Below are 12,551 nucleotides of genomic sequence, written 5' to 3' on the forward strand. Positions count from 1 at the left end.
GTAAAAAGTAGAGAATTGATTCTTAATGAGAATGAAGTTTCGTGCACATTATGTACATCAGTTCAGGTTAGCTTTCTTAATAAATGTTTCTTATGCGTTATTTTACACTATGGTTTAAAACATGAGTTTTGTAGAATCAAAGACATAAAAGTGGGATTTGAAGGGTGCATAAGAAGTAAAAAAAGGGGTTTAAATTTATAATGGAGAGACAGGTAGGGAGTGACATAGGAAGAGGTTGTGGTTGTGACAGAAATAGTGATCGAAATGGATTATTTGGGAGAGATTTATGGCATTGAAATGTGGTCTTTATCTTGGAGTTGTTGGATGTGGGAAAGGGAATTGATTGATTGAACCCCACCTTTCTAATGGTGCCATTAAAGTGGCTACTGAAATTGGACCCACACTGGAGAAAATATTGTGTGGTTACTCTTTCCTATGTAGATAAAACCAAAGCATTTACTTCACTTTGGAGTTGCCCTTGCCCTTTCAATGTACTGTTGAATCACTTGGATAGTGACCTTAGTTAGTGCCTCCATCTTCTAACTTCAATTATCTTCCTTCTTTCATTTTAGCCTTTAACTATCAACACATTATAGCCTTTAACTATCATCAGTTTTTCACTTTTTTACACACTTCCCATCCCATTACCATTTCCAATTTTCCTTTCATTGTTACCCAACTTTTTATTGGGTGCTTTGGTCAAGGAAATGCAGATGACATTCAAATCCAGAATGTAACATTCATAACTTTTTACCCTGCTTAAAATATTAAAATAAATATATAAACATAATATAAATTTGTTTATAATTCTTTTCATAGGACTTGCGTACATAAAATTAAAACAAATATTTAAAAGAAAATAAATAATTTTATTATCAATCTTCTTATCGATCAACTCTATCACTTGGAACATCATCTACTCTCGTGTAAATACACGATCATCACAAATTAAGAAAAAATAACCACAAAACAAAGGGTAAGCTAGCTATATAAAAAAAATTCTATATAATTTCAATTTCAAATTAATAAACATAAATCATCAAGTCTTATACAATTTCTCAAATCATAAGTGTCTATTAAAATTCACAATTCATCTTTCACATCTCATACAACTTTTACTGACTTACAACACACATAGAGAACGAAAGACTCGTACGTTGACTGTAACACCCCGAAAAATAACATCTAACTATTACAATACAGGTTCTACATATTTCTATACAAGCATAAAGTTTTTCAAAACATTCCTAATACATGATTAGGACATATAGAAATACAAATATTTACAATATAAGTTTCAAAATCAACACCCTAAAGCTCTTCAGATCCTCAAACACCTGTAAGATCAGCTGCTCGTGTACGTAATACAGTCATCGCAGTTCAAACACAACAAGAAAGCAAGGGTAAGCTAGTGAAAATAGAATTTTATAATATACACAATTAAATCAAAAGAGAAAACCAAGTTACATGATCAATTTCTCAAATTATTCAATTTTCTTCAAATCTCAACAATAAAACAATCACATAGATCTCACATGGATCTACACATTCAGAATATTCAACAAACAACGTCTTTCGGAAGACCCGTATTAAGTAAGTCCTACCAGAGACTAACACCTGATCCAAAGATTACCAGTGAATCCAACAAAAAGGATTAGGGTAAGTTCAATACAACCCAAGCCGTGCATCTCATATGTCACGGTGTGCATAAACTCCCCCATCAGCTCTCACCACCTGATATCTTAGTCTATGTAACTTAGATCATCAGTGAAGCTCAGAGATCTCTGTTACCACATAGGCATCAATACTTAATACACAACAAACATTAGTCCATACATTATCTCAAATGTATGAATTCAATTCCATACCATTCCGTCATACAATATCATTCAAAAAAGTGATCCACAATATTCAAAAGTCTTTTTGACATAAAAAAATAACACTTTAATACTAAATCATCAAAACCTAATATTTTCACAAATTTAAATAATATATAAACAACAACCCAATATATATAAACACACAACATCCCTGCAAGAGAAATTGAATATTGGGACCACGTCCCTTCCACATCCAGATCTTCTAGTCTAGGGTTCTATTAAAAATTAAATTTAGCTTCCCTTACCTCAATTGCTTGCTTTCCAAGCAACTTTTAGAATTTTATTCCCCACAATCTGGATAAACTTCAAGATTTACGGGCCTAATGCAAATTATCTAAACATAACAAAAATTCAGTATATAATAGAATAAGTTGAGAGGATAAACTTCTCAACTGAACCCACCAAGATTGATGACTAAATCCTAAGGAAAAATAGAGAACAAAGGATATTTAGAGTAAAAATGAACTTACTCTGTTTGAAAATCTGATCGGGTAGAAATGTTCATCAACTCGCCAGCTACAACGTGGTCCGATTAGATTCTAAAATAGTTGAGGTATGGAGTGGGAAATTAAGAGAGAAGATAGAAGAGAGAGATGAAGGGAGAAAGAAGAAAGAAAAAGAATGGTGCGTGACAGTGGGGGGCAAGGGTTCTGCTTCTTTATCCTTTTATTTTTACGATGTTACATTATCTCTTACTACAAAATTTTTGTCCTAAAAAATGAACTTACCAATAAAGAGACTAGGGTATGATGCTCGCATCTCCTCTTCAATTTCCCAAGTGGTGTCTCTAGAGATGAGATCCCACAATACTTTCACCATGGGAATACTTCTTGCACGAAGTTGTTTCACTTGTGAATTTAAAATTCTGATTGGCTTCACTTCAAATGACAAATTTTCTTTCACCTGATTGAATCAGACTTTAGAATGTGATTGGGATCAGATACGTACTTTCTTAGCTGGGATACATGGAAAATATTGTGAATGTTAGCTAAAGGAGGAGGCAAAGCAATTTCGTAAGCCACAGGACCTATTCTCCTAAGAATTTGATAAGGTCCTATGAACTTAGGAGTCAATTTCTTGGATTTGAGTGCTCTTCCTACACCAGTGAACGATGTAACTCTAAAAAAGACATGCTCACCCACAGAGAATTCTAAAGGTCTTCTTCTGTGATCTGCATACGACTTTTGCCTGCTGAGAGATGTTTTCAATCTTTCCTGAATCATTTTTACTTTCTCATTGGTTTGTTGTATTAATTCTGGTCCAATTAACACACTCTCACCATCTTGAAACCAACACAGAGGTGTCCTGCACTTTCTTCCGTACAATGCCTCAAAAGGAGCCATTCCTATGCTAGCTTGGTAACTGTTATTGTAAGTGAACTCCACCAAAGGTAGAATTTCATCCCAACTGCCCAAATGATCTAACACACAAGTCCTAAGCAAATCCTCTAAGAACTGGATAGTTCTCTCTGATTGTCCATCAGTCTGAGGATGATATGTTGAACTAAGTCTGAGCTTAGTTCCCAAGGCTTCATGAAGTGTTTGCCAGAATCTGGAGGTGAATCTAGGATCTCTATCTGAAACTATGCTGGAGGGTACACCATGCAATCTTACTATTTCATCTATGTAAATCTGGGCCAACTTCTGCATAGGGATTCTCAAGTCTATAGGTAGGAAGTGTGCCGTCTTTATCAACCTGTCCACTATGACCCAAACAGAGTCATGCTTCCTCAAAGTACGTGGTAACTGGGTAAAAAAATCCATTGAGATATTGTCCCACTTCCACATTGGAATGTCTAACTGAGTTAACATGCCTCCAGGTCGTTGATGTTCAATCTTTGATTTCTGACAAGTCAAGCAAGCAACTACAAACTTAGCTACATCATTCTTCATGCCATGCCACCAATAAGACTTCTTGAGATCTTGATACATCTTGGTCATTCCTGGATGTAAACTGAGTTTGCTTTTATGACCTTCAGATAACACTGTTTGCTTTAGTTCATTATCCTCTGGTATGCATATTCTATTTTTTAATCTCAAAATACCATTCACTCCTAAAGAGAAGTCTTTAGCTTTGTCAGTATTTAATAAGCCCATGAAGTTCTTCAATTTTGTATCTTCCAACTACTTCTCCTTCACCTTCTCCAGAATTTCATTAATTATAACAAATGTATTACAACTAATGCAATTTGAATACATGGAAACCTCCAAATTCATACTCCTGAAATCTTTGATCAATGCTAGTTCTCTAATCATAAGTGACGACATTTGTATTTTTTTACGACTCAACGCATCTGCAACAACATTTGCCTTCCCGGGATGGTATATTAGCTGAAAATCATAGTCCTTTAAAAATGCAATCCACCTCCTCTACCTCATATTAAGCTCCTTCTGATCAAACAAATACCTCAAACTTTTATGATCACTGAAAACATCAAAACTAACTCCATAAAGAAAATGTCTCCATATTTTTAAAGCAAAGACAACTCTTGCCAATTCTAGATCATGAGTTGGATAATTTCTTTCATGCACCTTTAACTGACGAGAAGTGTAGGCAACAACTTTCTTATTCTGCATTAGAACACAACCCAATCTCTGATAGGAAGCATCACAAAAAACTTCAAAAGACTGATTGGTATCAGGGATTGTCAATACAGGAGCATTAGTCAACCTTCTTTTCAACTCTTCAAAACTTCTCTCACATTGTTCAGTCCATGCAAAAGGATGATCCTTTCTAGTCAATTGGGTCAAAGGAGCCACTATTTTAGAAAAACCTTCTATAAATCTCCTGTAATATCATACTAACCCCACAAAGCTTCTAATTTCTGTAACAGTATTTAGAGTAAAAATGAACTTACTCTGTTTGAAAATCTGATCGGGTAGAAATGTTCCTTAACTCGCCAACTGCAACGTGGTCCGATCAGATTCTAAAATAGATGAGATATGGAGTGGGAAATTAAGAGAGAGATGCAGGGAGAAAGAATAAAGAAAAAGAATGGTGTGTGACAGTGAGGGGTAAGGGTTATGCTTCTTTATCCTTTTTTTTACGATGTTACATTGACTTAGACTCAGAGATTTGCATTTGTCATATTATATCACTGTGAACTCCACATAACTATGCGCATAAATAATCTCAATATCATCTCTCTCCTAGTATGACAGGGTTAACTCATATAACACAGGTCAAGTTAGTTATCTTTCAAACAACTTACTCATTCATATGAACCTCCTTCGACTCTCACCACCTGAATAACTTCATCTATATGATTCCATTATCTTAGGAGAGTCAGGATATCTCATTCTAGACGAATCCTTAGTCAATGCACATCCTAAACAATCGTAACACGGTATTTTCTTTCCTGAAAATACTATGTATTGATTAAAATTCATATTTTGAATCTCACAATATCCAACATCAAACAATCAAATCATACCAAATTTTAGAATTTCCAAAACACACAACATCTCATTTACTACTCATATAAATGTATAATTAAAGAAATTTTCAATTAAATATACATGAAACAAAAGTTCACATAATTTATAAGTAAAACTATACAGAAATAAATAAACCAACATTTTAAAAGCAAATATAAAACTTTCAGTTTTCACTTTTTTGTTTACAGAGAGTCTAGCTTGACCGAGAACGAGTCTCGCTCAAGCAAAAATTCTCTTGCTTGAGCGAGATTCCACCCGAGAGCACCCAAAATTTCATCCTAGGTCTCGCTTTAGCGAGAATAGACCCCAGAGCACCCTATCTTTCCATTTTATTCTCGCTTGAGCGAGATATGCAGATAAGTTCTGCATAGACCTGTTTAAATTTTAAACCAACATTTCATTCAATTCATAAATTTATAAAATCTACACATTACATTTAACTTGATTCAACAAACTATTCAAATACATTCATTAACTCGTTCAATTCCAAACTCATATACATTCTACAACATCTACTATATCTACAATTTCACATTTCAATCAATTTCCAATCTACTCAAAACAAGAAATCCTGCAAATAAAAAATTTGGAATTGGTGACCACATCACCCCAACATCCAAATCTTCTAGCCTAGGATTCTATTGAAAATTTAAACTATCTTCCCTTACCTGAACTTAAGCAGATACTCACTAAGAGCTCAAAATCTATCAAAAGCTTAAAGGTCACTTGATATGCACTAAAGAGTCATGATCACAAATTTAACCATACCACTAGGATCCCGAGTTAACGGAGACTTCTTCTGAAGATACAAACATCACATGCAAGATTAACTAAAGACAAATTTAACCATATCAAAACTAACTCAAAAGAAAAGGAGTCAAGAATGAACTTACTCTATCTAAGATTTTGATCGGACAATCTTCTAGAGTTCACTGCTAGGAGTCCAATGGCGGACTCCGATCGTCAAATTGATGAGTGAGGAAGTCAAAATCTTATAGAGAAAGCAGAGAAAAAAAAAGAGTTTTAGAGAGATGATGATTTTTTTATAATGAAATTTGAATAACTGAATTTCTCTTTATATACTCTTTTAACTTTAATAATAAAATACTCAGGTGTCATTTTAATTATACCAATTTTACTCTAAAAGTATTTTTCTTTATCCTTACATGTATACTATAAAAAATGAGAAATTATAGTTTAATATCATTATAGAAAATAAAAAAAATTAAAAAGGTTTTAAATTCCATGATGTGTATGTCTTTATAAAAAAAATTGCTACTTTTATTTATTTTACTGTATTATAATTTATTTAAAATTTAATGTGCTTTTATTTCTTTAAACTTATATTAAATTACAATGAATTTGTTTAGTCTATCCATTTTTGTTAAAAACAATGATTGCATATAAAATGTGTATTTTTCCCCTCAATTTACTTTATTTTATACTCATGGGTAGTATTCTCGAAATTCAAACCTTTGATCACATTATTGAGAACAAAACTACTACCATTTTTATCAACCAAGAAAATTTTACGTAATTTATGTGATAAGTTACTTTAATTTTGAATTTTCATTATCAATAATCCTACTACGTGATTTGTGTTTGTTCCAAAATATTTATTTTGATGGCCCTAGTAAAAAGCATTGATTAGGAATAAAAACACCTTTTTAAAAAAATTATAGAGCTAAAAAATAATTTAATATTTTTAAAGACTAAAACTAAACTTATTTCAAGTTAAAAAAAAGTATAAAAAGTTATAAAAGTAACAATTTGTGTGAAAACTAAAAACAAACAAAACATGTTTATAAAAACTTGTAACATATTTAAAACACACTCATCAGTCTTTTTTTCATTAACTTGTTTATCTGAATTCAACAACGTTATAATTTGTTTGATGTCTCTGTGTTCACAATCATTCATGAAAATAAGAGAACCCTTCTTTATTTTTACTACATCAAGACCAGTGATGCAGTGATTCTGATTCACTTGATACAAAGTCATACATTATTATGTTACGTACTTTTCAACAATGACCTAACATTAACTATTACTCCATTGATGTTGCTCATCCAAGTTTACAAAGTCTTATCTTCATTGTTCACCATATAACAAGAAAACTGATTGTGTAAAAAATTATAATAAAGCATAAGCATATCTATTTATGAATGGACATAAATAAATAAATAAAAATATAAATAAATAACGGGTTACAAAATTATTTTTTTTGCTTTTAAATAGGTGGATATGAAGTTCTCCTTTCAATCTTTAATTTTTCTTTTTTATTCTAAAATCATTCCAAACAAATCCTATATAAATATCATTGTTTCAAGCAAATATGAATTTTTGACAAATATTTCAAGCTGGTGCATGTCCAGGGAAGAGTACAAAAACCATAAAAACGTATAACCCCACCACAAGACTTGTCACCTTTTCTTTTTTTTCCTAGGTGAAGAAAGGTTTTTTTTACCATGATGGGTTATTTTTTTTACTAAAATGGAGTCCGTTTAAAAAAAATTACAAATTTAGGCAAGTCGTGCCAATTCGGTACGACTTCATATGCAGAAGTCGTCCCAATTAGACATGACTTCTGCCATGTCATACTAAAGTCGTGCCAACTTGGCACGACTTCTGCCCCGTCATACTGAAGTCGTGCCAACTTGGCACGACTTCTGCCACGTCATAATTGTCCGCACAGACAAGCTTAATAATAAAATTCAATTCAAGTTTGATTATTAATTTCCTCATTTTCTTTATCTATCTATTTATTCATTCATAACACTCTTAGAACATTTATTTTCTTTATCTATGTATTTATTCATTCAATTTAAACATGATCCATACACAATTATCTAATTTTTTGATCCTTAAAACTAATACTCTTAGAAAATTATGTATCAAATTAATTTTTAACATTACATAACTTACTACCCAATACATAAACAATAAAATAAAAAAAAATAAAAAAAAATATGACGTGGCAGAAGTCGTGTCAAGTTGGCACGACTTCAATATGACAGCGCAAAAGTCGTGCCAAGTTGGCACGACTTCAATATGACAGGGCAGAAATCGTGTCAAGTTGGCACGACTTTAGTATGACATGGCAGAAGTCGTGCCTAATTGGGACGACTTCTGCATATGAAGTCGTGCCGATTTGGCACGACTTGCCTAAATTTGTAATTTTTTTTAAACGGACCCCATTTTAGTAAAAACAAAAAAAAAGTGAGTTTGTTTGTGTTTATTTAATGAAATAAGTGTATTTTATTTTTTATATGTTCTTCTAGTTTGTTTATTTTAAAATTAAGCACTTTTTTTTATTTTAAGAATAGATTTTTTTTTTTATTTCTTAAATACGTGATTGTTTTAAATTCGTAACTATAAAAAATTAAAACACATTTATTTGAAGAAACTACTTCATTTTTTCCAAATATTTTATTTGGATGAATCGATTCAAATTTATTTAGCTTTAATCTCTTAAAAATTATTTCAATTATCACTAAATATAAAGTATTTTAATATTAGATAATATTTAATAATTCAAAAATATAAGGTGATGATATTTTTAAAATAATATTGATTAAGGTTATTTTTTTGTCAAAATCTGTTAAGATTTCGAGTCAATAATAGTTTTTCACAATTGATATTGGTTAAATATATTTTTAATTAATATCAATCACAAGTATTTTGACTAACATAGAGTAGGTTATTTTCTAATTTCATCTCTCAATGTTTTAGGATGACATTGGTATAAAATAACAGTAAGTAATTATCTAAAAGTTTGTCTATATGACAAAAAATCTTAACTAAAAAGGTTGATTTAAAAAATAATTTTTATTGACACTAATAAAAAAAATAGTCTACTTATATTGGTAAAGAAAACTTTAATTAACATCGACTGTTAAATAATCTAATACATAAAAAAATAATTCTAACAGTGTTAATAGAAAAAATAACTTCTAGCGATGTCGACTGAAAATTATGGATAACATTGTTAAAAAAATGTTTGTCAAAATCAGTCGATAAAACACTTATTAGCATTCCCATTGAACTTATGACTAGAACTACAATTAGGCAACAACATTCTAAGTGAGACTGAGTTATTATGTTGTAGTCAAATTATTTTCATAAAGTTTATAATATTAAATTGTTTCAAAACAATATATCTAAGTGACATATTTTATTATAAAATATTTTAATTTTGTAAATAAAAAAAATAAAAAAATAAAAATATATATATATATATATATAAATAAAAAAAATCATGAAATAGAAACCAATTTTAAAGATAAAAAATAATTAATTATTATATTAGATAAATTAAAGACTATTTTAAAAATGAAAACAAAATTTATTTTTAAATTAATTTATATTATTATTAAATAATTTCTAAATTAATATCTAATTAGTTATTAAGGTTTTTCTACCAAATTTAGAATTTAAATAATTGATATTTAAAATCTTGATAGCTAATTAGATACTAATTTAAAAACTATTTAATAATAATAAAAACTAATTTAGAAACCAATTTTTTTTTAATTTTTAAAATATTTCTAATTTAATCATTATAATAATTAATTATTATTTTTTTAAAAATTGATTTATATTTTATTGTTTTTTTTTAGTGTATATATAAGTTGAAAAAATTATGTTAGAGTTTTTATAGAAGGGTGGATAAGTGAATGTATCCATCAAAGAGATATTGATGTGATGTGATTGCCTAGGAAAATACTAAAATCTCATCTCATGCATACAATTATTTTAATGACAAATAGTGTAATGAAAAGAAGTAAAGAAAAATATCATATTATATGGTTGTGTTGATATCTTTTTTTTTAGTGGTGTTGCGAAAAGACTTGGTGGTTGTCAATCTAGTTTAATTAGGGTGAGAATCAGAATTTGATGAAAGACATGCCTCTAATTTTTTTAATTTTGAACATTAATTGATGAACCAATTTACAATATTCAACACACTTGTGTGGGCACACCCATGTGCATACATACACCTAACATGCATATGGATGATTCCATTGGCGTGTGAAGTGGTTGAAGCAACAAGGAATTTAAAGACTCGAATCATTCCATTTGCTTTTTCATTCCTAATAAACCTTTTTAATTCAATGGTTTATCCTACATTCCTAAATCTTTAAAGCCTTTTATTAGGTTTATTATGTCAATTTTCCAAATCGACCAAGTAGGTGATTTATGCCACCAAACATCATGCATTAAAACACTTCGTTTTGTAACATATTAAAAGTTAATGTAAAAACGTACAAGTTTAGTAACAAACACTATGATATCCTCAATATGAATCTATTGTCTAAAAACTGTTTCTTTGAAAAAGGCTAAACTGAGACATTATTCAGCACTTGAGAAAGATTAAAGTGATTTTTAAGTTAAGAAACAGAATACATTTTTTTTGTAAGAAACAAATATTTAATTAACCCAATACATATGCCTGAATTTTAATCTATTATTATTGTTGTTATTAAAATCTTTTAAGAGCACTTTTACTGTTGGAATCATTTTATGATGTTTTAAATTTTTTTACTGTACTACATCACTTTCGAATATTTTTTAATAATTTTTATTTCAATCCAAGAGTCTTATAACATACATCCTCATTAATGTTTTATTTAATTATTAACTGAAACATATATTTTAAAGACAATTTTTTTTTTTTTTTATGAATCTTAATTTTTATGTCATGTGAGCATTTTCTAATGAGAAGGTTTTATAAGTATCAAATCTTAATTTTATAACTCATTGAATGATTTTTGCAATAGAAATGCTTTAGATAATTATTTGACTAAAAAATTATTATGAAATTTAAGTACGGTTAATGTTTGCTTGTAACATCTATTAGATATCTCATATCGATTAGAGATTAGGATATTTCATAATATATGAGAGAGTGTAAACCTCACCTTATAAGCTGATTTTATGAGGATGAGTTAGACTTAAATTTCACTTCTTAATATGGTATTGGAGTCATTTCGAGCATATCCTAATGATTATTTGTTAGCTATCAGGCGTTATCGAACCACCCATAATATATAATCTCACACACAAGTTGGTAGCCTCGTCGTGAAGGGGGTGTGTTGGAGATCCTATATCGACTAAAGATTAGGATATTTCGTAGTATATAAGTGGATGCAAACCTCACCTTATAAGCCGGTTTTATGAGATTGAGTTAAACTTAAATTTCATTTCTTAATACAATCATCCAAGGGTGATGTGCCATATCTCTATTTCGCATGCAAGTCAACACATATCAAGATTCACCGACGTTGCATATCTCTCCCTAGATTCACAAGGATGCATGAACCTTGCCTTCTTTCTGGAATGACTCTCTTCTTCATCCAGAGGCTTGGGATTATGACCATTTCCTGCACCTATAAATAAGTGTTTCTACTATGTTGCAAAACACACATTCTCTCACACTTTTCTCTTCTCCTACTTCTCTAGTTATGGGTTCTTTTTACTCTTACGAGTTTGACTGCTAGTTCTGAGTTCCTTAATATCACCATATAAGTTCTTGTTATATCTTAGGTGGCTTGCACAACACAATGCAAGAAAATCCTTGACAACAATAATCATCCACACCTCAGAAAACCAATCTTGTTTGTGTTCTCAATTATATTTTACAACTAAAATTACTATACTCTAAGGAATTTTTTTTTTCATTTTAAGGACACTATTTTTTTGAATTGCAAAAATTAAAACAATTTATACAACAAAATAATTGAAATTCATATATTTAATATTTTTTTTAACTTTTGTTGAGTAATAAATAAATAATCAATATATAACATTATCAAAATTTTGAAAGGAATATAGAAACTTCTAATAATCTATTTTTCACATGCTCTCTGTATTGTATGTCTGAAATAAGGTAGCTAAATGGTTTTATATGATTTTAATGCTCTACAATAATGCTAAACAAAATTTTCTAGGGTTTGAGTTTATAGATTTTAATAGAAAACAAAATCAGGATTTGAAAAGTGTGTAGAATATAATTTCCAATAACCATATTTTAGATTACAAGCAAATCTTCTTAGTGGTTCAAGTAAAAACATGGGCATGGATAAACATATCCAATGTTTCATTCTCTTACTGTGATTGGTGTTTGTGTCTCTGTACATATATTAAATTTATATGATATGACAAGTTTTTTTATGGAGGACATTCTTAATGCTTCAGACTGCCTAGCCTGGATATTTTGCTTTCACATGTTTGG

The sequence above is a fragment of the Phaseolus vulgaris genome, chromosome 3 (genome assembly GCF_051622355.1).
Source record: "Phaseolus vulgaris cultivar YP4 chromosome 3, ASM5162235v1, whole genome shotgun sequence".
Taxonomy (NCBI): domain Eukaryota; kingdom Viridiplantae; phylum Streptophyta; class Magnoliopsida; order Fabales; family Fabaceae; genus Phaseolus; species Phaseolus vulgaris.